The 26,880-nt window shown below is 46.5% G+C and overlaps 1 long non-coding RNA gene across 1 annotated transcript; it reads left to right on the top strand.

The window, feature by feature from the left end:
* The first annotated feature begins 4,178 nt into the window (after positions 1-4,178).
* Positions 4,179-26,406, top strand: LOC140397992 (uncharacterized). The gene is made up of 3 exons (XR_011937375.1): positions 4,179-4,260; positions 23,206-23,271; positions 26,355-26,406. It is a non-coding gene; the product is annotated as an uncharacterized lncRNA (long non-coding RNA).
* Positions 26,407-26,880: the final 474 nt, after the last annotated feature.

Genomic DNA, 26,880 nt, shown 5'->3' with positions numbered 1-26,880 from the left:
GTCTGTGTCCGGGCGCACGCCCTGCTGAGAGATTTGGTCTCCTAGGAACTTGAGTGTCGTCATGCCAAAGCAACATTTGGCCCTGTTCAGCTTCAGGCCATTGTCATGGACACAGCGGAATACCTGCTGGAGATGGGAAACATGGTCATCAGGGGTCGTGGACCATATGATGATGTCGTCCACGTACACACGAACCCCTTCAATGCCCTCCATCATCTGCTCCATGATGCGATGGAAGATCTCCGATGCCGAGACAATGTCAAACAACATGCGATTATCGCAGTATCTGCCAAACGATGTGTTGAAGGTGCAGAGCCTTCTGCTGGACTCATCCAGCTGGATTTGCCAAAATACATGTGATGCATCTAACTTGGTGAAAAAACGTGTGTGTGCCACCAAAAGATACTCCAGACCTTGAAGTTAGTTCAAACTGATTTATTGAACCAGTAGCACAGTTAGCACATTTCTCTATGAGTTCGACTCTCTGCTAACCTGATGCTCGATCAATAACTCCAGAAGCGTGATTGGATGACAATTGAAGGCTTTATTGGACTAGATGTTTCCCCCAGCAGTGCAGGTATAGAATGCAGCTGCTAGGGAGACACAGACTCTTATACTCCGCCTTACTGGGCTGAACCAACAGGCAGGCTTCACCAATGACATTGCTGTCTCAGGTACCTCCCACACCAATGGTCTTACAGCATCAACCTGGGTACCTTAATACCCTTAATACCGACTACCACATAACCTAAGTGTGGTTACTCTGTCTGATTGAATCAGACTAACTCTTAGCCACGTGCTGGAGGTGTAATACTGTACATACACCCTGACTCACTCTGTAGATGTTCATCAGTGGAAAGAGATGGAGTGTGAGTGCCTCGTGCCTTTTATACGGAGATACCACCCCTGAGTGTCCTGCCTGCTCATTGGTCATGTCCTATTCTCTGTGTTCATTAGCTGCCTGTCTGTGCCTGTCTGTATATCAGTATCTGCATGTCTGCATATCATGACAGAGTGGAAGTGAGGGTTTAAGTGGATCGGTGCAGACTCGATGGGCCGAATGGCCTCGTTCTGCACTGTATGTTCTATGTTCTATACAGCCAGATTTTGAGGCTGATGTATCTCAATTAAGGATTTGGAAAATACAATGGCAATTGATAACACTGATTCCGACAAATTGTTTGCGATAGGAAATGGTTACTATGGGAAATGGTTACTGGAGTAAATGGTTTGCTGTAGGTAAATGGTTATGGTAAATTATATGATTACTGTGGTAAATGGTTATGGTAAATTATATGATTACTGTAGTATGTGAGTATTGTAGTATCTGGTTACTGTAGTAAATGGCTACTGTAGTATACGAGTATCATAGTTAAAGGTACACTTCCAGGAGGACAGCAAGAAAGGAAAATGTCGACACAATTTAACAGTTCAGTATATTAACATCAAAAGGATCAAAACGCAACTAGGAGTCACATTCATACTCCTATTGCACAATTTCTCTCTGCTGTTCTGTTCCTTAATATTAATGGTGGAAGATTAATGGTGGTGTGGGTTCTGCCAAACGTCATTGGCATCGGATGGTGGGGGTGCGGGGGGGTGTTGGAGCTGTGATTCCACCTAGATTCTACCAGTCTCCCATTGCCCACCTGCAAAGAAGCAATGTACAGCCAAGGAGCAGCAATATGGGCAAGAACTCTATATGTTATGAGTTCCGAGCCATGATTCCGAAGGGGACCGAATATATTGATTACAGCTAGAAGGCTAAGCAATCAGGAGTGCATCATATGCCAGCTTGACATCTGCGGTAGGTGCCAGGTGAGATTTTTTTTTATTTAAATTGTCTCCTTTGCTCGGGTTTGAGTTGACATGGGATGGGGTGTGGTGTGACTTGCTTGCGTAATACTTACCTGTCTGCCGCCACCCTGGACGAGCAGGGTACTGGAGACATACTTGGCGTGGTCCTTGTTCTGATAGAATAGGTGTTCTCCTACTGACTTCCACAAACTGAGTGCTGGCAGAGACCCCTCGGATAGCAACAACAGGAGCTTGAGTTGAAAGATGGATAGCAACAACAGCAGCTTGCATTTATATAGCACCGCTTACATCCCCAGACATTTAACCACCAGGTATGTGACTGGAGAAATTTTAGAGAGAATACAGACTTATCGTTCATCGACAGAGTTAACCTGCGATGTTTTCTGCAGGAAGTAGGGATTGAACAGCATGAGTCAGTAGATAGAGCTGAAACAAATCATAAAAAGAGCATGTGAATAAAAAAACCTTATTATCACGTACATTATGCCGATACATTAATATTACCCTTTACCATTGTACTGAAAGCATTTATTTCAACACCATCTCATCTCTGGGCTTATCTGCATGCAGACGTGGATTCTAAAAATAGACCAGTTTGTGCATGTTATCTGTGTGATTCATGGCATATCGTACTGCCTATTAATTACAATGCTGTGAAGTTTCTGCCATCATAACCTCATCCGAGGCCATTTAGCAGAAGATAATGATTCACCTGGGAGATAAACAACAGCACTAATGAAGGGGTTTTTATACTCCGTCTGCCACTGATGCTACAAGGGAATTAAAACCTCAATCCCCATTTAGCCTTGGACCATTCTTAATGAGTTCTGTACCACTCACCCTACACACTTGACAAGTCCCCAGACAAAGTTTTCGAATACCACAGAGCAAATAATAAGCACCTGTTTCTTGGTGACTTTATTTTACATGAAATAAAAACACAAAATTGCCGGGAATACGCTACCAGAGTGGAGAGTGATACAGGAACGACGTTTCCGGTCGAAGACCTCTAGTTAGAACTATCATGATGAAAGAAACATTTGGAGAGTTTGGGGGGGGGGGGGATTTATGGAACCCACAAGGGCAGGAAATATGGTGACTTTATTAGACAAGAAAATAAATTTCTAATTTCCTGATGGCTGCTTGAGATGCAGAGGCCAAGTCAACAGCATTTTCGCGGTGTGTCGAGACTCACACCGGCCTGTGGCGGTGTAATATCTGTACGGGATCTACGGGGTGGAATGCTTATCTTACCCGTGCTCCTTGCGAGTACAAGCTCCCCCGCTGGGGTGGAGCATCTCAATTAACCCACGTACATAAGGCTTGCCAGTAAGGAACCGACCCAGACGGGAGAGAGTAGTGCACATATCGTTTGTGCAAATAAAACTTTGTTTCTTGTTTTATCCAGTGTGGACTCCCCGTGTCTTTATTAAAGGTGGGTTCATACTTGTTTAATCATCTGCACGCCATGAGTGCTCATTCATGCTAAAACATTTCTGATTACGTCCTATCTTCAAGTCAGCGGTGCACTTGGTTCGTGCTTTTCAAGGGTGACGTTGGCTCTGTGCAGCTGTGTGCCAAGTCAGTGATTTTCCTCGCTTAACTCTGTGGCACATGGAGAGGAGAAGGAAAATGGCAGCTTGCATAGAGGCTTGGAGCGGCAAGAGTGAGCCACTGGTGAGGGGTTGGGGTACGGACTGGGTCGAGGGCACGCAGGAGTGGAAGAGGGATCTAAGAGAGGATTGGGATCGTGGAGGAGTGAAGTGGGAATGGACTGGTGTGCTGTGTGTAGTGGGGGGTAGCTATAACCAGTTAAGGTAAGAAAATTAAGGGCCTAAAGGGCCCTCCATAAGTGTGTCTATTTCAGGGCATTAGCTGGCAGAGCCCTTACAGGGTTTTCAGTTCACCTACAACCTATTGATTAACCGTGATGTGATCCAAGAACCAAGAGTGATCTTGGATAATAACCTTTACAATGGATAGAAGGGAGAGCCAGCTGAGCCTGCAAGTTAGGCCATATCCCACAGAGTGACAAGTATAACACTGGACACTGACATGAACATTCAATAAAGGTTGGACAAAAAAACATTGTTTCTTCCAAAATAACGGAAAAGTCGCTAACTCTCCTGTAACCATGGATGCGTGCCAACCATGAGGGAGGTATGCCGGTATATTTAGCTGTCTGACTGAGCAAGTCTCACCAAATAATGATGATTCACACATGAATAAAGTTAAACCAAGGTGATGTGAATTATTTACGAGTGAAATTTAATTATTAAAAGCCACCTTTGTGATCTCTGTAAATTCTTAAGTTGAAGTCGATGGAGTTGGACAGGAGAGTTTTGGCCGCGATGCTGAGCCTTCTTGGTTGAGCAGGAGACTTTAATAACGCACTCGGAGATGCTGCATTTCCTGCTAACGGCCGGTTTTACCACTGTAAAGGTTAGCTCTGCCATGGAATCGCACGTGCCCCCCCCCCCCCCCGCCTCCCCATCCCTCCATGCATGGGGCCATCACGTAAAATTTTAATTGTGATCAAAATGCCAATTCACTTTTTTAAAATTTAAAGTGCTCAATTCTTTTTCTTCCAATTCAGGTACGGCCAATCCACCTACCCGGCACATCTTTGGGTTGTGGCGGTGAGACTTGCACAGACATGGGGACAATGTGCGAACTCCGCACAATTTTAGTTCACTGGGAAACAGCGAGAGAGTGGAAGTGGGACACACAGACACTCATCGGGAATGGCTCACAATGAAACACAGCCCCCACCCGCCCCCACCTCCCACTAATGATTATTTCTCTTTCCACAGGTTCTGGCAAATCTGCTTAGCGTTTCCAGCATTTTCTGGTTCTTTTAGATCTCTCACGTCCGCAGTATTTCACTCTCGTATTTATTTAACGTGAGCCACGACTGAATTGATTCTGTTTCCGTTTCTTTCCCCTTTGTGCCACCGGGGCCAGTGTGAAAACATCTTTTGACCGAAACCAGCGATGAAATGTATATTGGGAGCGGGGGAGGAAGTGCGGGAATCAGAGCTGAAAGGCACAATCACTATGAATTTGAGAATGTTCTGAATCCTTGTACAGTTTGTACTCTGCGTGAACACATCTATTCAATTTAAGAGAATAGTTTACATTAGGTAAATTCATTCCACAACCTTCATGTCAAGCAGTGATTGCAGTATGATGTGAAAGAGCACAATTGTCAAATTTAAAATGGAGCTGAAAAGATTTTTTTAAACTCACTTAGATAGAGTTTGTTCAGAGCCCATGCTGGGATTGCCCTGTTGATATTACTGCCTAGTTACAGCACATTGTAATTATGCTATTACTGGCAGCAATGAAAAACCTAATAAATCATCGAAGCACATAAGGACTGTCACCGTACTGAACCTTTGCAAGAGCTAATCCCGTTCTCTGTATTCTTTGCATTTCCTCTTTTTTCCCCAAGCATATTGTTATGGGCGAGGCTTTTCAGAAACCCAAAATGTATCATGGAGTTCAACCAACCTCACCCTTTAATGGATTTGTTGCTTTTCCGAGCACACGGCTTTTTCCCTAGGTGTGGGATTGCAATTATGGACACGTGGGTTTTTAAACACAAAACACTGTTTATTCCATGAACTCAACTTAACAACTTAACATCTTAAATAAACATTGGATCTCTTAACACCCCTTACTTCAAATATAACTCAGAAAATATTGCAACAGTAAATAATTCCTTAAAATGTTCCTTCAAACTTCCAAGAGACTTAACACCTTTAAACAGTATCACATCAGGTTAAAGGATATATATTTTTTCTGTAGAATGGCAGAGACTGTCGCAAACTGGCTTTCTACTTTTAAACTGCTCTCAGCAAAACCAGCCAGGCACTTTTTAGCTGCTCTCAACAAAACCAAACTACAAAACTTGCAGCTCTCTGGAAACACACAGACACTGCTTTTAAACTGAAACTAAAAACCTGCAAAATGGCTGACCTAAAGCTGAGCTCCACCCACTCTATGACATCACTGTTTTCTTAAAGGTACATCGCTTAAACATCTAGTTCTTAAAGGCACTCTTGCATGACAATATTTTGAAATTCTGTTTTCACAGTTGCAATTGAATTTGCCTCCAGATCATAACAGTCCACTGCATAATATAAAGAAATCTCCTACTTCACCCGGTTCTTTGGCCAATTATCTAGAATGCTGTGTCCTCTGGTTGCCAACCCTCCTGGCACTGGAAACGGTTTTGCCTTATTTACCTGTCAGGACCATAATTGGCGCAAGTTAACAGTTTGTCAATGAGCTAAAACGAGGTGGGAATGTAACTGTGAGGAGGACACAAAGAGGCTGAAAAGTGATGTAGTTTAGGTAAGTGGGCATTGTTGTAGTTTACCTTTAAGTGGGTTTGTCCATCATTTGTCTCCAACATCAGGCAGGATATGATGTCAGACTTCGCCTGATACCAAATTATAACGTGTTAGTTGACCAAGCAAGACAAGGGGTTGGATTCTCCGATTTTGAGGCTATGTCCGGAGCATGTGTCTAGTCTTACGACCAAAAAGTCAGCGCCGCCCCCGTACCCGCTGGTGGAGGGCTAACAGCCACGTCACCTAAAGCCCCTGGCTTTACCTGCAGATATGGACAGAGAATTGATGAGGCCATGGCTGCGCATGGCGCCGGCCACACGCGGACCTGGCCTGCCAGATAGTGCCTCCCTGTAACCCCACTCGCCACCCCCGGACCACTCCCCACCAATCCCTCCAGCCCCCGCCAAAGCTATCCGGCCAGCGGAATGGCTCCCCCCCCCCCGACTGTGGCAGTGCTGGACACAGCTCGTAGCCGCCCACGCGAGGTTCCAGAAAGCTGTGAGCGCACACGCCCCCACATCGTCGGGAAGTCGGCCCATCGGGGGCAGAGCATCGGGGGGGAGCCTCAGGTGATTTCCTGAGGCCATCCCAATGGAGTGCTGCATACTCAGCGATGACCCCATTTTTGAGGGTGTGGAGCATCTGAAAAACTGCGCCGCCCCCAATTTTGGCGTCAAAACAGAATCTCCGCCCAATCGCCGAATGCGATTTTGGCGTCGGCAATCGGAGAATCCAGCCCAAGGTCTCTGGGATCGCCGGCGGTGCACCCATCCCACAGGTTTCCTTGTGGCGTGGGGTGATTTCAATGGGAACTTCCATTGACAGCAGCAGGAGCAGAGAATCCTGTCACCAGCAAACAGCATGCCTTCTCCCGCTGCCGAGAAACACGCAGTTGGGAGGCTGGAGAATCCAGATCATGTTAGTAAGAGCTCTCCAGAAATGTGCATTTACTACTGTGTTCTTCAATTAAAATAAATCGCGCAAAGTGATGCGTTGATCACGTTATGTCCTAGCTGCATTATCCTCGATCAAAGGATGTAGCCAAACGGATGGTTCATAGTATTAAATCCTTAAGTGTTAAGCGACAAGAAATGAAACAAGATTTAGAAGTTGCAAAAGTTACATCTAAATGCAGTGCTGAGTGCAGCTATATTTTGGCCAGCTGAATTGATAATTGGGAGTAAAGTGTTCGAATGACTCTGCCAAGTCACTGCCTATCCAAATCTCCAACTGTACAAGACACATTATTGACAAAACAGGACATGATGAAGGATATGCATGCCTGATTATGCAGTTAAAGAATTCCCAAGATTTACCAAAGGACAAAATGTTCGAGCTAAAGATCCGACAGGGAGAAGCTGGTTTGCAGCTGAAATATTTAGGGTTTGTTGAGAGCCGAGATCATACAAAGTAGTAACACCAAATGGAATGGTATTGCATAGAAATCGATGTCAACTCAGGGAGATATTCAATTATGCAGTTCTATTGCAAAGAGAACATGTTGAAAGGTGAGATCTCAATGTGGCACTGTGGAAGATCATGGTGGAAACAGCCATCACGGTGTGATGTGTGTAAAAAAGCGACACAGCTACAAATCAAGACCACTTGAAGATCTCAAAGAAGTTTCACGGTGACCTAATCAGATCATATTAGTTTCAGAGACTCGTAGTTATAAATTCACAATGCATGAATGTCTTATTGTAACGTAACTAGTTTTAAGGCATCTTGTTTTATTTAGTATTAGTGTGTAATCTCAATTTTGGAAAAAAGTAGGATTTTTCTTTTTATTCATTCATGGGATGTGGACATCGCTGGCTGAGACAGCATTTATTGCCCATCCCTGAGGGCATTTAAGAGTCAAACACATTGCTGTGGATCTGGAGTCACAAGTAGGCCAGACGAGGTAAAGATGACAGATTTCCTTCTCTAAAGGACGTCAGTGAGTCTCATGGGGTTTTATGACAATCAACAATGATTTCATGGCCACATTATAGACTTCTATTGAATTCAAATTTCACCATCTGCCATGGCGGAATTTGAACCTGGGTCCCCATATTATGACTTTGGGTCACTGGATTACTAGTCCAGCGATAATGCCACTACACCACTACTGTAGTATGTTGTAGTATAGTAGTATACCTTTATGTGGCTATATCCATAATCTTCATACAGTCAGATAGGATATGATGTCATGTCATGTGTAACTGAGTTGGACCGTGTTGGTTGACCAAACAAGACGTGTTTATATGATCTTCACTGTAATCTTCAAATAAAAGAACTCAAAACATTTTTTACCAGTCCAACTTGGTTAGGTGAGGGAAGAAAATACAACAGGTAACAATGTGGCAGATAAAGTTTAATGTGGAAAAATGAAAGCTTATTTACCTTGAGGGTAAAAATAACAAAGCAGAATATTTTTAGAACTGCATGAAACTTGTAAATGTCGATATTAAGAGGGTCTTGGGTGTATCGTATAAGGAACGGAGAAAGTTAGCATGCGGTACAGCAAGCAATTAGGAAGGCATATTAGCTTTTATTATAGGGGTGCTGGCGTACAAAAATATGTCTTGTGAAAATTGAAGAGGGCTTGTTGAGACCACATCAGAAGTACTGTATAGCCTCCGTATTTAATGAAGGACATATTTGCATTGAAGGCAGTTCAAAGAAAGTTTACCAGATTGGTTCCTAAGATGAGAGGCTGAGTAAATTGGGCCTATATTGTCTGGAATTTGGAAAATGACAGGTTATCCTATTGAATCACTTTAAGGTTCTGAAGGGGCTTGACAGGAGAGATGCTGAAAAGTTGTTTCCCTTGGCTGGGGAACAGGAGCACAGTTTGAGGGCTGGAGACAGATTATTTAGGACTGAGATGAGGAGAAATTTCTTTACTCAAAGGGTTGTTGTGATTCTTTGGAATTCTCTACTCCAAGGAACAATGAGCTGAATTCTGTGATTGCCGACGCTGAAATCGCTTTTGGCGATTGGCCGGAGAATCCGTTTTGATACCAAAATCGGAGTCGCCGCCATTTTTCAGATGTTCCGCCCCCCGATGGACCGACTTTCCGACGGCGTGGCGCGTGTGTGCTCACAGTTTTCGGGGACCTCGCGTGACGGCTGCGGACTGTGTCCAACGTTGCCAGTCAGGGGGGGAAGCCGTTCTGCTGGCCGGGGTGGCGTCAGCGGGGGTGGGGGGATTGGTGGAGGGTGGTACGGGCATGGCAAGGGGGGTTACAGGGGAGCACAATCTGGCAGGCCTTGACCATGCGCGGCCGGCACCATGTTGTACGGCACGACCGCTGCAGGTCTCTGCCATGCACATGAGCAGTCACGGATCCGGCAACTCTTCGTCCGTATCTGCAGGTAAAGCAGGTAATCATGCTTTGCGTGGCATGGCTGCTAGCCCCCCATCGGATGGAGCATCGGTGCGGGGGCGCCGCCGACTTTTTGGTCGTCAGGCTAGACACATGCTCCGGACATAGACTCAAAATCGTAGAATCCATCCCAATGTATGTCCCATCACTGAATATATAGACAGAATTTGAGCCTCTCAAGGAATCAAGGAATATGGAGAGTGGGCGGGAGACTGGTTCAAAGGCCCAATGAACAATTATATTGATAGGCTGTATGGTCTATTCCTGTTATTCGTAACATAGTTCTTATGTTACTAATGATGCAAATTGATACCTCTGGAGCGTAAATGGACCAGGACATCATGAATAAGGAGAAAAAGGTACATTGGGATGGATTCTCCGGTCCCCCAGCCACGTGCTTTTTGGTGGCGCGCCATTCGCTGGCGGCAGGATTCTCCTGCCGATTTTCAATGGGCTTTCCCATTGAAACCGGGAAAACTGCTGGTTGAGGTATGCTGCCGGCGGGAACAGAGAATCCCAACAGCCAGAGAATTCCGGCCATTGTAGGCTATGGCCGGCATGGTAGCACAGTGGTTAGCATTGATGCTTCACAGCACCAGGGACCCGGGTTCGATCCTTGGCTTGGGTCACTGTCTGTGCAGAGTCTGTATGTTCTCCGCGTGTCTACATGGGTATCCTCCGGGCGCTCCGGTTTCCTCCCACAAGTCCCGAAGGACTTGTTAAGTGCTTGTTAGGTGAATTGGACATTCTGAATTCCCCGTGTACCCGAACAGGTGCCGGAATGTGGCGACTAAGAGATTTTCACAGCAACTTCACTGGACTGTTAATGTAAGCCTGTTTGTGACACTAATAAAGATTATTATTATTGAATTCACAGCTGATAGAAATGATAGATACAGGATGACTGTACATTGTGAGGACGGTACTAGTATTATTGGCCGGGATTCTCGCTATCGCTGCTAGTGAGGAAGGAGAACTTGGAGCTCAACCAAATCCCCCATTCACTGCCGTGGGACTGGAAAATCTGCTCATTGCCTTCTGATACGCACATTTCTCGCACAACTAACTGCAATCACGAAATAAACCCACTGGTTGTAAAAGCACCCTCTTGTGGCCATTTGATAGACCAGTTCAGTTGGGTGTGAGATCTTCACACCCCAGTCTCTTTTTGTCCTGTGAAGTTTGCTGATGAGAATGGGATTGGCAATTCTCCAGGCAAAGAAATTTGGGTTGCAGGAGATTCCAGTAATCCAGCAGCGGAACTGTGAAGTAGGCTTAAAATCCAGTCCTGAGAAAATGCTGTTTGTACATGTGGCTTGACTGATTTTCAAAGGTACCTGCATCAACAGGGATTATTGAGCGACTGGTAGGTTATAATGTGAGCGAGAATCTTTTGGTTGTGAAAGCGATGCAGCTTGAGATGCTTTTCATTGCTAATAATAGCCTCGAAGATACTGATAATCTGGCTGGTATTCAGGCAGTGGGTCAGAGGGAAAGGGCGATAATTCTGACTGAAGCAGGCCCACACATGTATGAAAAGCTCTAGAATTTTCTTGCTCCAGCTGTCAGATATTTTGTGTAAGCTTGAGCAGCACTAAATCCCAAACTATTGGAGATTGCAGAAAACTCTTGGTTTGGAACCAAATCCGTTGTCCAATGAGGGCATTGGAGGCTTTAATAGTGGCTTTGACAAAACTGTCCATCCGTTAGAGAATTTTGTGAGAGCATTGCCGGGCAGAATTGTGAAGTTTTAATAAAGTGAATGCATTCACAATACGTTGCTGATATTGCCAAAGTTAACTTTCAACAGTTTTCCAAACATCATTGAGGCAAGTCAGAGTTTACAAACTATCGGTCGTCTGCTGACGTAAGTGAAATGAAAGTCGCAACAGTCCCAGATGACCATCGGCTGCTCTCCCCTGAGAGAGGAGCTGACTGGTGGTGATTTAACCTGAGGGTCCCCACACCTCAGGCAAGGGGCAGGTTTGAGAAAGCGGGGCCTTCATTGACAACCTCAGCCAGTACAGGGATTGAACCCGAGCTGTTGGCATCGCTTCACATCACGAACCAGCTGTCCAGCCAACTGAGCTAACCTACCCCTGCAGAAGTAGGTGAACTATAACTGAGCAAGCAGAAGGCCCGACAACAGAAGTTGTCCTGTTGCGGGGCTTAGACCAATACAGTGTGCAGAATTGTCCATTTGTGCAGGCTGACTGCAAGAAGAAGGGTTATCTTGTCGAGGCATGTCACAAGAATGTAAACTGAGAGAGCGCTGGCTGGAGGAAATGGCTGTCACTTCACACACTTGTCGAACAGTAGCAGGTCAATTATGTCAGATACATTGGAACGAAGTGCAAGGATGTCCAATGGAAATCTTCAGGATATCGTCATCCAAGTGGCGTTGGATGAAGGTTGCCGTGGACACATCACTTCGTGTGATTCCTGAATCGCCAAACCGTCAAATGTTGAGTCAGCATCAGCTGGTGAAATCATGCATAGAATTACAAAGTTATGGAGGAAATAAAATCCCTATAATGGGAAGTGTGTTGGTTCCAGTCACACAGAAGGAGCAACGGGCGAAATTGCCCTAGAATGGTGAGAAACCAGCCTTGTTAGGATGAAACTGTCTAGCAGCATTTATGTTAAACTGGGACAAGCCTCTTCATGTAGGAGCGAAATTCACAGTGTCAGTCGACATGATCCCTAAATATCCTCAGGTCTTTAATGAAATCAGCAAACTGATTCAAGGATGTAAGGCCAATGCATAGGTCCACTTTTTTTCCGGGGACCCACTTTTACCAAACGGCCAACCTTCAGGACCCACGCCGGCCGACCTTTGTGACCCACTCCGGCCGACCTGCGCGACCCACCATTTTCTCTTATCTTGTTTGCTGCTGACAAAAATGGAGAAAATGGTTTTGGGTCCCTTTGGCCCTCGTACACACTCCTCCAATGGAACCTGTTGGATGAAGGGGAAGCCTTCCGGTGTCGGAAAGTATGGAGTCTCCATCTGTCCAAAGTTCAGCATTTTTTTCCTGTACATTTTTTTCAAATAAAAGCCCCCCAAACTTGTAAAAGAAAATGAATAAAGTAAATGAAAAAATAAAAATTAAATGAATAAAATAAATGAATGAAATTAATAAATCCCCCCCCCCCCCGAACTTGTAAAACAAAAAGCTGCGGCCATTTAAAAAAAAACTGTGTCCCCTAGCTCTACTCTCTCCCACAAAAATAGATTATCATAGAATCATAGAATTTACAGTGCAGAAGGAGGCCATCCGGCCCATCGAGTCTGCACCAGCTCTTGGAAAGAGCACCCTACCCAAGGTCAACACCGCCACCCTATCCCCATATCCCAGTAACCCCACCCAACACTAAGGGCAATTTTGGACACTAAGGGCAATTTATCATGGCCAATCCACCTAACCTGCACATCTTTGGACTGTGGGAGGAAACCGGAGCACCCGGAGGAAACCCACGCACACACGGGGAGGATGTGCAGACTCCGCACAGACAGTGACCCAAGCCAGAATCGAACCTGGGACCCTGGAGCTGTGAAGCAATTGTGCTATCCACAAGGCTACCGTGCTGCCCCAAAATGTAATGTTTTAAAACTCTGTAGCATATTTGGGTCACTGGGAAGATAAAGGTGGATTACTTATTACCAGGAGTAATGTTCAAGAAATACAAAATGCACCACACCCTCAGGATATTTCAGCTCAGATCCTTATTGGACCTCGTAAATTTCTGTGGTAAATTCATACCAAATGTGGCAACCTTATTGCATCAATTGACTGGTGTCTTGAGCAAATGTGCTCCACGGAATTAGACAAGGCTGTCCAGTATGTAAAAGTAAATTGGTAGATGCTACAATGCTTGTGTTTATAATGTGTCCAGAAAGACGAGGCTAACATGTCAGTTCTCTCCATACGGAGCAGGTGTTGGATAATGATGAGGAGAGACCAATTGCATTTGCTTCACACAATCTCAGTGCCTGGAGTACAATTATGCTCATATAGAACATTCCCATTGAAATTTAAAGTTCCTTGACAGGCCAGGTGAGAGTAAGTGTCTCAGGTAAATCTTAGGGATGGGGTGGGGCTGGGATCGGAGGTCAGGGTGAGCAGGGCTTCAAGAGAGAGTGGGGGTTGAATTGGGTTTAGTCGTGCCTGTGGAGGATTTTTGGGACAGGATCGCAGGGTAGGGGTGGGAGGTGGGTTGGATTGTGGGTGGGGGGGTGCTTGGGTTTGGTCCTGTCAGGTTGCCAGGTTACAGGTCAGGGCGCTGGGGGAGATGTCGAGGTGGACGGGATATTGAGATGGTGAGGATGGGTGGGGGATGTCGAGATAAGCCTGTGGGGGTGGGTGGTCATGTCAGCCTGAAGAGAGAAGCAGGGTGGAGGGTCGGTTCAGCAGTGAATTGGGGTGGCGCCAGGTCAAGGGGGATTTGGGTTGAACCGAAAGGTGGGGAGCGGGGGGGGAGGGAGGGGGAGGGGGAGGATCTGGCATCAGGTTGGGTCCAGTTGGATCTGGTGCGAAGGGAGGATTTCCGTGTGAGTGGGATGAATCCCATGGAAGAAGTAGATGGGGGAGGGGGGTGGTGATCCCTGGGGGGGGGGGGGGGGGGGGGGGGGAGTCAGGGTGTGGGGGTACCCATGGGTGTTGATGTCAGGGGTGTGGGGTGTCCCGTGGGGCATCAGGTGGTAGGTGTTCATGGGGGTTTGATTTTGGTGTGTACAATGATTACCCAGTAGTTAGAGGAGGTTTTCAATCTTCAAACTTTTTCTGGGTAAGTATCGGTGTAATCCTGCCTGAACCATCCACAGGTAACAATTTAAATCACATTTTTGGATGGTTCCTGGTACAGGGCAATTAGTTTTGGGATTTAGAAGATTTTCCAAATACTTGTCTGGTTGTAGTTTCATGATTGAAAATGATCGTTAGCCTCTGACAGGTATTTTGAATCCAGTACCCATATTAACCACAGCTCGAATGCAGAGATGGGCTTTGATATTTTTCTGCTTATCAGTATGACATTAAGTACAGACAATTAGAAGTTCATTATTATCCCGATGCAATGTCTAGATTACTATCCCATCACAGGTAGAGCCTCGTGCAATATGTATTTTTCTTTTCACACAGAGGTGAGTTGCTAGTCATAGGAGATTGCATTGGTAGGAGAACCCACAGGGACCCTGTATTGGCAAGTGTATATGACTTTATCTCAAATGGGTGACCAACACAGACACTGAATTTAGAAATCACAGGTCCTTCCTTATGTATAAGAATGAGTTGTCAGTGGATAAAGGTGTATTATGTGGGGAGCCAGAGTTGCAAATCTTCATGTTCAACACTTAACATAGAACATAGAACGATACAGTGCAGTACAGGCCCTTCGGCCCACGATGTTGCACCGACATGGGAAGTCAAAAAACAAAAGCCATCTAACCTACACTATGCCATTATCATCCATATGCTTATCCAATAAACTTTTAAATGCCCTCAATGTTGGCGAGTTCACTACTGTTGCAGGTAGGGCATTCCACGGCCTCACCACTCTTTGCGTAAAGAACCTACCTCTGACCTCTGTCCTATATCTATTACCCCTCAGTTTAAGGCTATGTCCCCTCGTGCTAGCCATTTCCATCCGCGGGAGAAGGCTCTCACTGTCCACCCTATCTAACCCTCTGATCATTTTGGATGCCTCTATTAAGTCTCCTCTTAACCTTCTTCTCTCTAACGAAAACAACCTCAAGTCCATCAGCCTTTCCTCATAGGATTTTCCCTCCATACCAGACAACATCCTGGTAAATCTCCTTTGCACCCGCTCCAAAGCTTCCACATCCTTCCTATAATGTGGTGACCAGAACTGTACACAATACTCCAAATGCGGCCGTACCAGAGTTTTGTACAGCTGCAACATGACCTCATGACTCCGGAACTCAATCCCTCTACCAATAAAGGCCAACACTCCATAGGCCTTCTTCACAACCCTATCAACCTGGGTGGCAACTTTCAGGGATCTATGTACATGGACACCAAGATCCCTCTGCTCATCCACACTTCCAAGAACTTTACCATTAGCCAAATATTCCGCATTCCTGTTATTCATTCCAAAATGAATCACCTCACACTTCTCTACATTAAACTCCATTTGCCACCTCTCAGCCCAGCTCTGCAGCTTATCTATGTCCCTCTGTAACCTGCTACATCCTTCCGCACTGTCGACAACACCACCGACTTTAGTGTCGTCTGCAAATTTACTCACCCACCCTTCTGCGCCCTCCTCTCGGTCATTGATAAAAATGACAAACAGCAACGGCCCCAGAACAGATCCTTGTGGTACGCCACTTGTAACTGAACTCCATTCTGCACATTTCCCATCAACCACCACCCTCTGTCTTCTTTCAGCTAGCCAATTTCTGATCCACATCTCTAAATTACCCTCAATCCCCAGCCTCCCTATTTTCTGCAATAGCCTACCGTGGGGAACCTTATCAAACGCTTTACTGAAATCCACATACACCACATCAACTGCTCTACCCTCGTCTACCTGTTCAGGCACCTTCTCAAAGAACTCGATAAGGTTTGTGAGGCATGACCTACCCTTCACAAAGCCATGCTGACTATCCCTAATCATATTATTCCTATCTAGATGATTATAAATCTTGTCTCTTATAATCCCCTCCAAGACTTTACCCACAGCAGACGTGAGGCTCACCGGTCTATAGTTGCCGGGGTTGTCTCTACTCCCCTTCTTGAACAAAGGGACCACATTTGCTATCCTCCAGTCCTCTGGCACTATTCCTGTAGTCAATGATGACATAAAAATCAAAGCCAAAGGCCCAGCAATCTCTTCCCTGGCTTCCCAGAGAATCCTAGGATAAATCCCATCAGGCCCCGGGGACTTATATATTTTCAGCCTGTCCAGAATTGCCAACACCTCTTCCCTACGTACCTCAATGCCATCTATTCTAATAGCCTGGGTCTCAGCATTCTCCTCCACAACATTATCTTTTTCCTGAGTGAATACTGACGAAAAATATTAGTTTAGTATCTCGCCTATCTCTTCAGGCTCCACACACAACTTCCCATCCCTGTCCTTGACAGTCATTCTTTTATTCCTGACCCTAGTCATTCTTTTATTCCTGACATACCTATAGAAAGCTTTTGGGTTTTCCTTGATCCTACCTGCCAAATACTTCTCATGTCCCCTCCTTGCTCGTCTTAGCTCTCTCTTTAGATCCTTCCTCGCTACCTTGTAACTATCAAGCGCCCCAACTGAAACTTCACTCCTCATCTTCACATAGGCCTCCTTCTTCCTCTTAACAAGAGATTCCACTTCTTTGGTAAACCATGGTTCCCTCGCTCGACGCCTTCCTCCCTGCCTGACCGGTACGTACTTATCAAAAACACGCAGTAGCTGTTCCTTAAACCAGCTCCACATATCCAATGTGCCCAACACTTGCAGCCTACTTCTCCAACCTATCCCCCCCAAGCCATGTCTAATGGCATCATAATTGCCCTTCCCCCAGCTATAACTCTTGCCCTGCGGGGTATACTTATCCCTTTCCATCACGAACGTAAACGTCACCGAATTGTGGTCACTGTCCCCAAAGTGCTCACTTACCTCCAAATCTAACACCTGGCCTGGTTCATTACCCAAAACCAAATCCAATGTGGCCTCCCCTCTTGTTGACCTGTCAACATATTGTGTCAGGAAACCCTCCTGCACACATTGTACAAAAAACGACCCATCTAATGTACTCGAACTATATCTTTTCCAGTCAATATTTGGAAAGTTAAAGTCTCCCATAATAACTACCCTGTTACTTTCGCTCTTATCCAGAATTATCTTCGCCATCCTTTCCTCTACATCCCTAGAACTATTAGGAGGCCTATAGAAAACACCCTACAGGGTGACCTCTCCTTTCCTGTTTCTAACCTCACCCATACTACCTCGGAAGAAGAGTCCCCATCTAGCATCCTCTCCGCCACCGTAATACTGCTCTTGACTAGCAGCGCCACACCTCCCCCTCTTTTGCCTCATTCTTTGCGCTTACTAAAACACCTAAACCCCGGAACCTGCAACAACCATTCCTGTCCCTGCTCTATCCATGTCTCCGAAATGGCCACAACATCGAAGTCCCAGGTACCAACCCATGCTGCCAGTTCCCCTACCTTATTTTGTATACTCCTGGCATTGAAGTAGACACACTTCAAACCACCTACCTGAACACTGGCCCCTTCCTGCGAAGTCAATTCTGTGCTCCTAACCTCTATACTCTCAATCTCTCATACCCTAAAACTACAATCCAGGTTCCCATGCCCCTGCTGTATTAGTTTAAAACCCCCAAAGAGCACTAACAAATCTCCCCCCCCAGGATATTTGTGCCCCTCTGGTTCAGATGTAGACCATCCTGTCTGTAGAGGTCCCACCTTCCCCAGAAAGAGCCCCAGTTATCCAAAAATCTGCATCCCTCCCACCTGCACCATCCCTGTAGCCACGTGTTTAATTGCTCTCTCTCCCTATTCCTCTTCTCATTATCACGTGGCACGGGCAACAACCCAGAGATAACAACTCTGTTTGTTCTCGTTCTGAGCTTCCATCCTAGCTCCCTGAAAGCCTGCCTGACATCCTTGTCCCCTTTCCTACCTATGTCGTTAGTGCCAATGTGGACCACGACTTGGGGCTGCTCCCCCTCCCCCTTAAGGACCCGGAAAACACGATCCGAGACATCATGTACCCTTGCACCTGGGAGGCAACATACCAAACGTGAGTCTCTCTCGCTCCCACAAAATCTCCTATCTACGCCCCTGACTATCGAGTCCCCAATTACTAATGCTCTGCTCCTCTCCCCCCTTCGCTTCTGAGCAACAGGGACAGACTCCGTGCCAGAGGCCCGTACCCCATGGCTTACCCCTGGTAAGTCCCCCCCCCCCCCACAAGTATCCAAAGCGATATACTTGTTACTCAGGGGAACAACCGCAGGGGATCCCTGCACTGACTGCTTCTTCCCAGTCCCTCTTACAGTTACCCATCTATCTCCAATCTTTGGTGTAACTAATTCCCTGAAGCTGCTATCTATGACCCCCTCTGCCTCCCGAATGATCCGAAGTTCATCCAACTCCAGCTCCAGTTCCCTAACTCTGACTTGGAGGAGGTGGAGATGGCAGCACTTCCTGCAGGTAAAATCAGCAGGGACACTAACGGCATCCCTCACCTCAAACATCCTGCAGGAGGAACATTGCACTCCCTTCCCTGCCATCCCTCTAACTTCTAACCAAGATCTGGTTAATAAATAAATTTTAAAAAAATAAAAAATATATAATAATATAATATGGCACTTACCTCACACCAATGGGTCTTATTATTAGGTTACAGGAGGAGGGTGGGTGGGAGACACTACACGTGCAGTGTCTCGGATTTCCTTTCCACCAGAATTTATTGGTTGGGGGGGGCGGGGGGGGAGGGCCTTCCCAGAAGTCCGCGGGTCGAACCTCCGGAACAGAAACGGGACCAGGTAAGTGTTTTTAAAGTAAAAACTTACCTCCCAGAAGGCCCTTGCGCACCGCTCCCGCCGAAATCCAAAGTGCTGCTCCTGCAAAGGTAAGGGTTTTTAAAGTAAAAACTTACCTCCCAGAAGGCCCTTGCGCACCACTCCCACCGAACTCCAAAGTGATAGAACACTTAAGATGAGCTTGAGTCGAGTGAGAAGCTATCTTTGGTGGCCAGAGTTAGATAAGGACATAGGACACAGTGAAACAATTTAAAATATGTAAAGCAGTAGAACAGAAGCCGCCATGGAAATGGCCAGCTAGAGTGTGATAGAGGCTGCATGTAGGTCTCGCACAATTTGAAAGGCACCAGCTATTCTTATGATAGCTATTCAAAGCGGTTTGGGGCGTTTCCGATGAATCGAACTACAAGTACTGGGTATTTTATGTATTGCAACACCCCACACCACTACCAGGGGAACACAAGCTTACTGCAGGAAAAAGTTCTCTCTCACATCGCTTTTGGTTCTTTTGCCGATGACTTCTCATTCTCGATCCTTTCATGAGTCAGAACAGTTTCTCACTATCTATTCTATCCATTGAATCCTTATAGTGCAGAAGGAGGACAATTGGTCCATCAAATCTGCACCGACCCTCTGAAAGAGCACCCTACCTAGGCACACTCCCACACCCCATCCCAATAACCCACCGTACCTGCACATCTTTGGACACTAAGGGCAATTTAGCATGGCCAATTCACCTAATCTGCACATCGTTGGATTGTGGGATGAGACCGGAGCACCCAGAGGAAGTTCTCTCTCAGGAAGACAGGGCTAACTTCTCCAATCTATCTTCATCACTGAAGTTCCTCAACTCTGGAACCATTCACATTAATCTTACCTGCACTCTCTCCCCAATGGGGGAGGGGTGGGGGGGAATGGTGGCATTGGTGGCAATAGTCAGTCACAGGAAGAAAATGAAGGGCCTGAAGGCCCCTGTCAGTACTCTGCAAATCTGGGTCCACCTCGGGGTGTTGGGTGGAAGAGTCGTTACGGGGCTTTCAAATCCCCTCACACGTCAATTATCCTTGCTGAGAGTGATCTCGGACAATGTCCGAAGGAGGCCAAGCAGGTTCAGCCATGTCCCACAGACTGGTGTATTCAACATTCGACACTGACAAGAACATTCAATAAAAAGTGAACAATAGAACACAACATTGTTTCTTCCACAAGAAAGAAAATATCCCTAACTCCCCAGCAACTAACAATGTGTGCCAACCATGAGGCATGCCAGTACATCTAGTTCTCCGACTAAGTAAGTCTCAACAAATAACAATGATTCACACATGAATCAAGTGAAGCCAATGTATTGAGAATAATATCTTAGAAGTAAAATTGAATTTTGAAAAACACCCTTTGTGCTCTCAGCATGTCCTTTGTTAAAGGCAATGGAGTTGAGCAGGAAACCTGTCAATCTGATACAGAGACTCCCTAGTTTGACCAGGACAACCATCTATAACCCACCCGTAGCTGCTGATACATGGTCAGAGAAAGCATCTCCTGCCAAGGAATCACATGTCTTTTCTATTCATGCCATCAGCACTTTTAATTTAAATTGCAATTAGGTGGGAAATGGGGAGAAGGAGGAAGCGATTGTTCCACCATCGCCAAGGATGAAACACCATTGACAGAATCACAGGCATTGTGCGTGTTCCAGTATTTTGCAGATTTAAACCCATGTTAGGATCCCGGACCAGGTCCCAAAGTTCGTTGGATACCAGACGAGAACCACAAACATTTTTTTTAGTTTGTATAATTGTGAGGAAAGGATACTTCACTCCAGGAGTGATGACTCTGACCAGTAGGTATCTTTTATGTCAAATAAAACTTCAATTTAAACACAGAATTAACCACTTTAACATAAAAGAAATAGCTTTGCAGTTATCAGTTAAACAGTTCATAAATAACAGGAAAAACTTAAACTCACCAACTACCCCTGCCGCTAATTCCAATTAAGCAACCCAATACAGTTCAAATGCCACTTATAAATAAAGTTAACAAAACAGGTTTACTTGCTTACCTGTGCAGACCGTTGGAGAGAAATCCTTTCAAGAGCAGATCCAATACACTTGTGCTCAACCGAACAGCATTTGGCAAACCGGCTATTCAACTTAAAACCTATCACAGACTGGAAAACTACAGACAGACCTGGCTCCTCACATTAATTACATCATCTGTATCCCACTAAGTTCCATGACCTGCTTAGCTAGGGCTATACGCCACTCCCTCATAAATTATCGACACTCCAGGGAACCATTCAAAATATGAATAATCTTCCATTGGCCCTTTATCTGTATCAAAGTAAATGGTGGGAGGGAATGATTACCTCATTCTTTTGCAACCCCTTAATTACAGCTTTAGCAGACATGCTGCCTGTATATATTTTAAACCAGGGTTTTTAATAACATGACTGCCACAAATATGAAATAAATTATATTACAATTTCTTATATTCAACATATCCTCACACAACTCACTTGTCAGATGAACCTCCATCTGCTCACTGTGACCTCTTTTCCTCAGCACCTTGACTCCCAAGAAACACAAACAACTGTGTCAAAGCTCTTCATTCCTTTCCGATTACTAACTAGTTTCACAAATCTTCAGGGACTGCAGCAATTCAAGAAAGCAGCAAACCACCATCTTCTCAAGGGTAATTATGGATGTGCACCAAATGGCCTTGAACCTATAAAAAATATTGAATACCTTTTGGATTTAATCACCTGCCTTTCATTTTTATTTTATTTTTAATTTAGGTACACAATGGCCCAACTGAAAACTGCTTGCCCTGACTCGAGCTTCCGTCTCTTCTGTGTTGGTTTATCTAGGTCCAATAACTCTGTGCCATTATGATGATGCATAAAGCACCAGGCAGATAAGGTTCCTGCTTCTCACTGTTGACGAGTGACTCTTGCCGAAAAGTGCACAGCTCAGGGCAGCACTGTCCATAGTTGTGAAACTCTCTCAGAAGAATAGCACCCCAACCTTCACTGTGAATGACGAGTAAGGGGGCCTCTTTGAATGAAATATACAAGATCCTGAGGGGACTCGATAGGGTGGAAGCAAAAAAGGATGTCTCCTCTTATAGGAGAATGTAGAACAAGGGGCCACAGTTTAATAAGGGGGTCACCTATTTAACAGAGGTGAGGAGAATTTATTTTCCCCCTCAGAGGATTGTGAGTCTTTGGAACTTAACTTTCTTTCTCAAAAGGTGGTGGAAGCAGAGTCTTTGAATATCTTTAAGGCAGAAATAGATAGATTCCTGATAAGTAAGGTGGTGAGAGGTTATCGATTGTAGGCAGGAATGTGGAGTTGAGGTTAGAATGAGATCATCTTATTGAATGGAGGTGCCTCCTTCTGCTCCTAATACATATGTTCATACATCAAGTTGGAGGAGGTACCAGAGGATCCATCAGAATGACAGCAGGAAATCATAGAATCCCTGCCATGCAGGAGGCCATTCGGCCTATCGAGTCTGCATTGACCCTCTGAAAGAACACTCTACCAGGTCCACTGCCATGCCCCACCCTACCTTATCCTTTAACCTAACCTGTGCATCCCTGGACACTAAGGGGCAATTTATCATGGCCAACCGACCTAACCCGCACATCTTTGGACTCTAAGGGGCAATTTAGCATGGCCAGTCCACCTAACCCGCACATCTTTGGACTATGCGAGGAAACCAGAGGACCCGGCGGAAACCCACGCACACACGGGGGGAATGTACAAACTCCACACAGTCACCCAAGGCTTGAATTGAACCCGGGTCCCTGGAGCTGTGAGGCAGCAATGCTAACCACTGTGCAACCAGGTCGCTCTGAGGGAGTGCAAGAGAGAGAAATTTAAAATGCGTGTGAGGGGATAAAGATTGAGGAAACGGCCAGTGAATAAGGATTAAGGAAATGGCGAGGAAATGAAGGCTGAGGAAAAGGTTATACAATCTGTTTTGCTTCTTTTTGCTAAAAATATATTGCCATGGTTACAGTAGTTTTGAAAGCTACCAAAGTGAAAGTGGCTTGCAGTAAATCATCTCAAAATAAGTGACAATTCTTCCCGAGATATGAAAAAACATTAAAACTTCATTGATTTTATCTGACTCTCAGATTGAAGCCCGGGACATGTGTAAAGATTGTCACTTGACTGTCATTATCAGACCGCTTTCTTAACAGGTAAAGGTTCCTTTGGTCTTTTCTCAATTGTTCTGTGTGTATATATTTGATGTGATGATTGGTGACTCAGTGATATTTCCCATCACAGGAGGGTCATTTAAGGTCACAGGATAGATACAAATAAGGTTGTCTTACCTTATTTTGCAAGAGGTGCTAACTCAAGTTTGAAGTATTCCAGGAGGCCAGCCTCGTATCTTGAACTGAGCTGCCTCCACACATGCACTGTTTAGCTGCCTTATATCCATTATAGAGTCAGAAGGCGGAATTTTCCCATAATTTGGCAGTAGGTTAGTGGTAGACCATTATTTCCAACTGTATTAATGCTAGACATTTTAGTAATTTGTTAGTGTAGTGTTAATAATCTTTGTTTACAAAACAAAGTCTAATATTCTTTGTTCACACTACAATATCAATATTCAACATCAGCCCAATCAAAGAACATTACAGCATATATCTCTCCAGATGCACTGCCACCTTTTCAGGCCAGACTTTGAGCCACTCTGATAAAAAAAATCAGGGCGTCTGTCTGGCGGGGTGGGTCCTGATAGAACCAGCAATCCACAGAGATCAGGGCAAGACCTTTAAAGGGCTCCCCAATCAGGACTGATGTCAAGCTCTCCCACCCCCACCCGCCCTGCACTCCCCCCCTCCCCCCACCCCACCCACCCATGAAGGTGTAGGGGGCTCTCCTCCCCACAGCACAATTATCATGGGGTTCCCCCACAACACACTGTGGCATTATCAACGCCGTTCTCGCCCGAATGCCCATACCCGCCGCTTCAATGCAAGTTCTCCCCTCAATCCCTCATCACTCTTAAGTCCCCCCTTTCAAAGGCCTCAGTGCTCTCCTTCCCTCACTTGCGCCCACCAGAGGGCGCATCCCCTGGCACTGCCCCGGCACAGGTTGGTATAGGCTGACATTACTAGTTTGGTGCAGCCCCCCTTCCCCTCCGGGGGCTATAGTGACCTTGATGCTCCTGTGGGGACCCCTCAACTGCTTCCTGTCTTTGTAAAGTTGTTGTGAACCTTGCTGACATGATGTCACTTCAGTGAGTTTTGAATATCCAGTGAGGGGGTATCATGTGGTGTGTAAGGCCTTTAATGGTATCTAAATATATTACCATGCATTTAAATGAGGTTGCCCTTTGTAGGCAAGGGGCGGGGAAAATCGGGAAATGAAATCTTGGAGGCGAGAACCTCCTTTCCCTATATTCTGGTCTCTGTAATTAAGGGGTCTCTGGTGAGGATCTCTCGTGAGGGATCGTGGGGGTGGGGGGGGGGAAGGTTTGGGGTTTGGTCACCCTTGTACTGTAGGGAACGTGGCTGACCCAGAAAGTCCTGGGGGGGGGGGGGGGGGGGGGGGGGGGGGGAGGGTAGAATTGCGTTGGGGGGTGAGACCCAGCCACCAGACTTTGCTATTGGGTCACTGGCTCAAAATGGTGCCCCGGTATTCGGATTCACGACAGAATCCATTGCAATCCCCTCCATGCATAAATTTCTATGGAAAGGATTTTTAACCGTTTCCAGATTTGCTTTCCCAGCACAAGCGCAATCCAGTTGCGATTCATCTCGGGGTCTCACAAATGGGAGAATACCGGCCCATGGGTGGGATTCTCCAAAATGGAAAGTTCACGCCATTGTGAACGCCGTCGAGGTTCACGACGGCGTGAAACAGCCCCTATCACGACCGATGCAGGGACCGATAATGGGCTAGGAGCAGCGCTGCATCATTTACGCAAACCAGGCCTTGGCACCGCGTAAAGGCGGCGCCACATACATGACGCGGCCGGCGCCGCATAACTAGCGTCACCCGCTCATGCGCGGGTTGGCCGGTGCCAACCTGCGCATGCGTGGTTGCCGTCCTCTCCGAGTCCGCCCCGCAAGAAGATGTCTGACGGATCTTGCGGGGTTGCGTAAGAAAGGAGGTCCTCCTTCAGAGAGGCCGGCCCGACGATCGGTGGGCACCGATCGCGGGCCAGACCCCATTTGTGCCCCCCCGGTGCAGGATCCCCCCTCCCCCTCCCCGCAGGCCGCCCCCCCCCCAGCGATCCCGCGCTGTTCCCGTTGGCAGCGACTAGGTGTGGACGGCGCCGGGGGGAACCCGCCGTTTTGGGCAGGCCGCTCGGCCAATCAGGCACTGAGAATCGAGGGGGTACCGGTGAATCGCTATTTTGGCTGTCTCAGGCAATTCACTGGACCGTGCCGCGCAAAACGCGATTGTGCCGATCTGGCCGCTTCCGTGACGTCGGACCGGCATCGCAGGAAAATCTGGCGACCCAGGCGATTCTCCAAACCGGCGCGGGAGCGGAGAATCGCGCCCCATGTGTTTCGATAAGGTCACTGAGGTGGCGTAGCCACTTTAAGGGGCGGGCCCTCGTGGACCACGTGACCGGCTCAGGGCTTATCATGCAGGAGTCCCGCCCTTTTTGCTCATTGGTCAGGGTTCGCACACTCCTGCATGATAGGCCCTGAGCCATGCACATTTAAGCATTGCGGGGATTTGCATGGATTCCGCCATCCCCCTTTTTGAGCAGGGGGCCCAATAGCTGATGGTCCGATGTATGAGTATCCCCTCTGCGACGCAAATCCCCAGGATTTTCTGGATCACCTCCCCACAGTATGAGAGTGACCCTAACCCCCCATTGGCACTCCACTAGAGACACCCATGAAGGAGACCAAAGACCCCCAATTACAGAGACCCCACCAGAGATTCCCCCATTCAAGAGACCCCCACCAGAGAACCCCCCCCCCCCCCAATTACAAAACTGTGAAACCGACCATGATGTTCATAAACATCTAGCTATGATTGACAGTGTCTGGACCACATCATAGACAATTAAGTGCTTTCTACAGAGAAAAGAGGACGTGAGAGCACTTAAAGTACTTAACTGGTTAGTTTCACAACTCTACTTGAAAGTCACTCAAGCTTGAAGGATGATAATTAAACAATGCAGACAGCTGGGTGTGTGTGGAAGCTATCAATCACAGCCTAGTTAAAGCAATTTCACAGAGATATGAATGAAATGCTTGCAGATCAATATCTGAGGGGGTTTAAACACATTTGACTGCTGTTGTCTTTCCAGGAATTGACAGGTGCTGCTTCCTCTGCTTGAGCCAGCAGGTGTATTGCACAGGTGAGTTTTAAAGCAATGATTTTTTTCCACTGCCTCTGTCAGGACTTCTCTCTAGCTTCCAGTCAGTGTCTCTCTTATGGGGGGATTCCAATCAGGGGTCCCTCTTATGGGGGGCTTCCTTGCAAAGGTCTATCTAATAAGAGGATCTCTGGGGGCTTGTGCAATTCAGGGGTCTCTGGTGGAGGTCTCTGTAATTGGGGGATCTCTTATGAGTTAGCGGTGGGGTCGGTCTGGTTGGGGTTGGCAGGATTTTCATTGTGGAAGGGGTAGCCCTCCAATGGACTTTGCAAGAATCTTCCTTTAAGAGATACACCCTTGGCACACTGTGAGGTCCACCGCGTCAGAGCCACATTTGTAAAGACCTTCACCAATTCTCGCCCGTGTGAATCTCGGCCCAGAGGACCAGTGTATCACGAGGGCCTGGAGAATCCGACGTCGGGAAACGGAGAATCCAGAACAAGATTGTTCTTTCTTG

Source organism: Scyliorhinus torazame, chromosome 21, assembly GCF_047496885.1.
Source record: "Scyliorhinus torazame isolate Kashiwa2021f chromosome 21, sScyTor2.1, whole genome shotgun sequence".
Lineage (NCBI taxonomy): Eukaryota > Metazoa > Chordata > Chondrichthyes > Carcharhiniformes > Scyliorhinidae > Scyliorhinus > Scyliorhinus torazame.
This window is presented reverse-complemented; position numbering and strand designations above follow the sequence as displayed.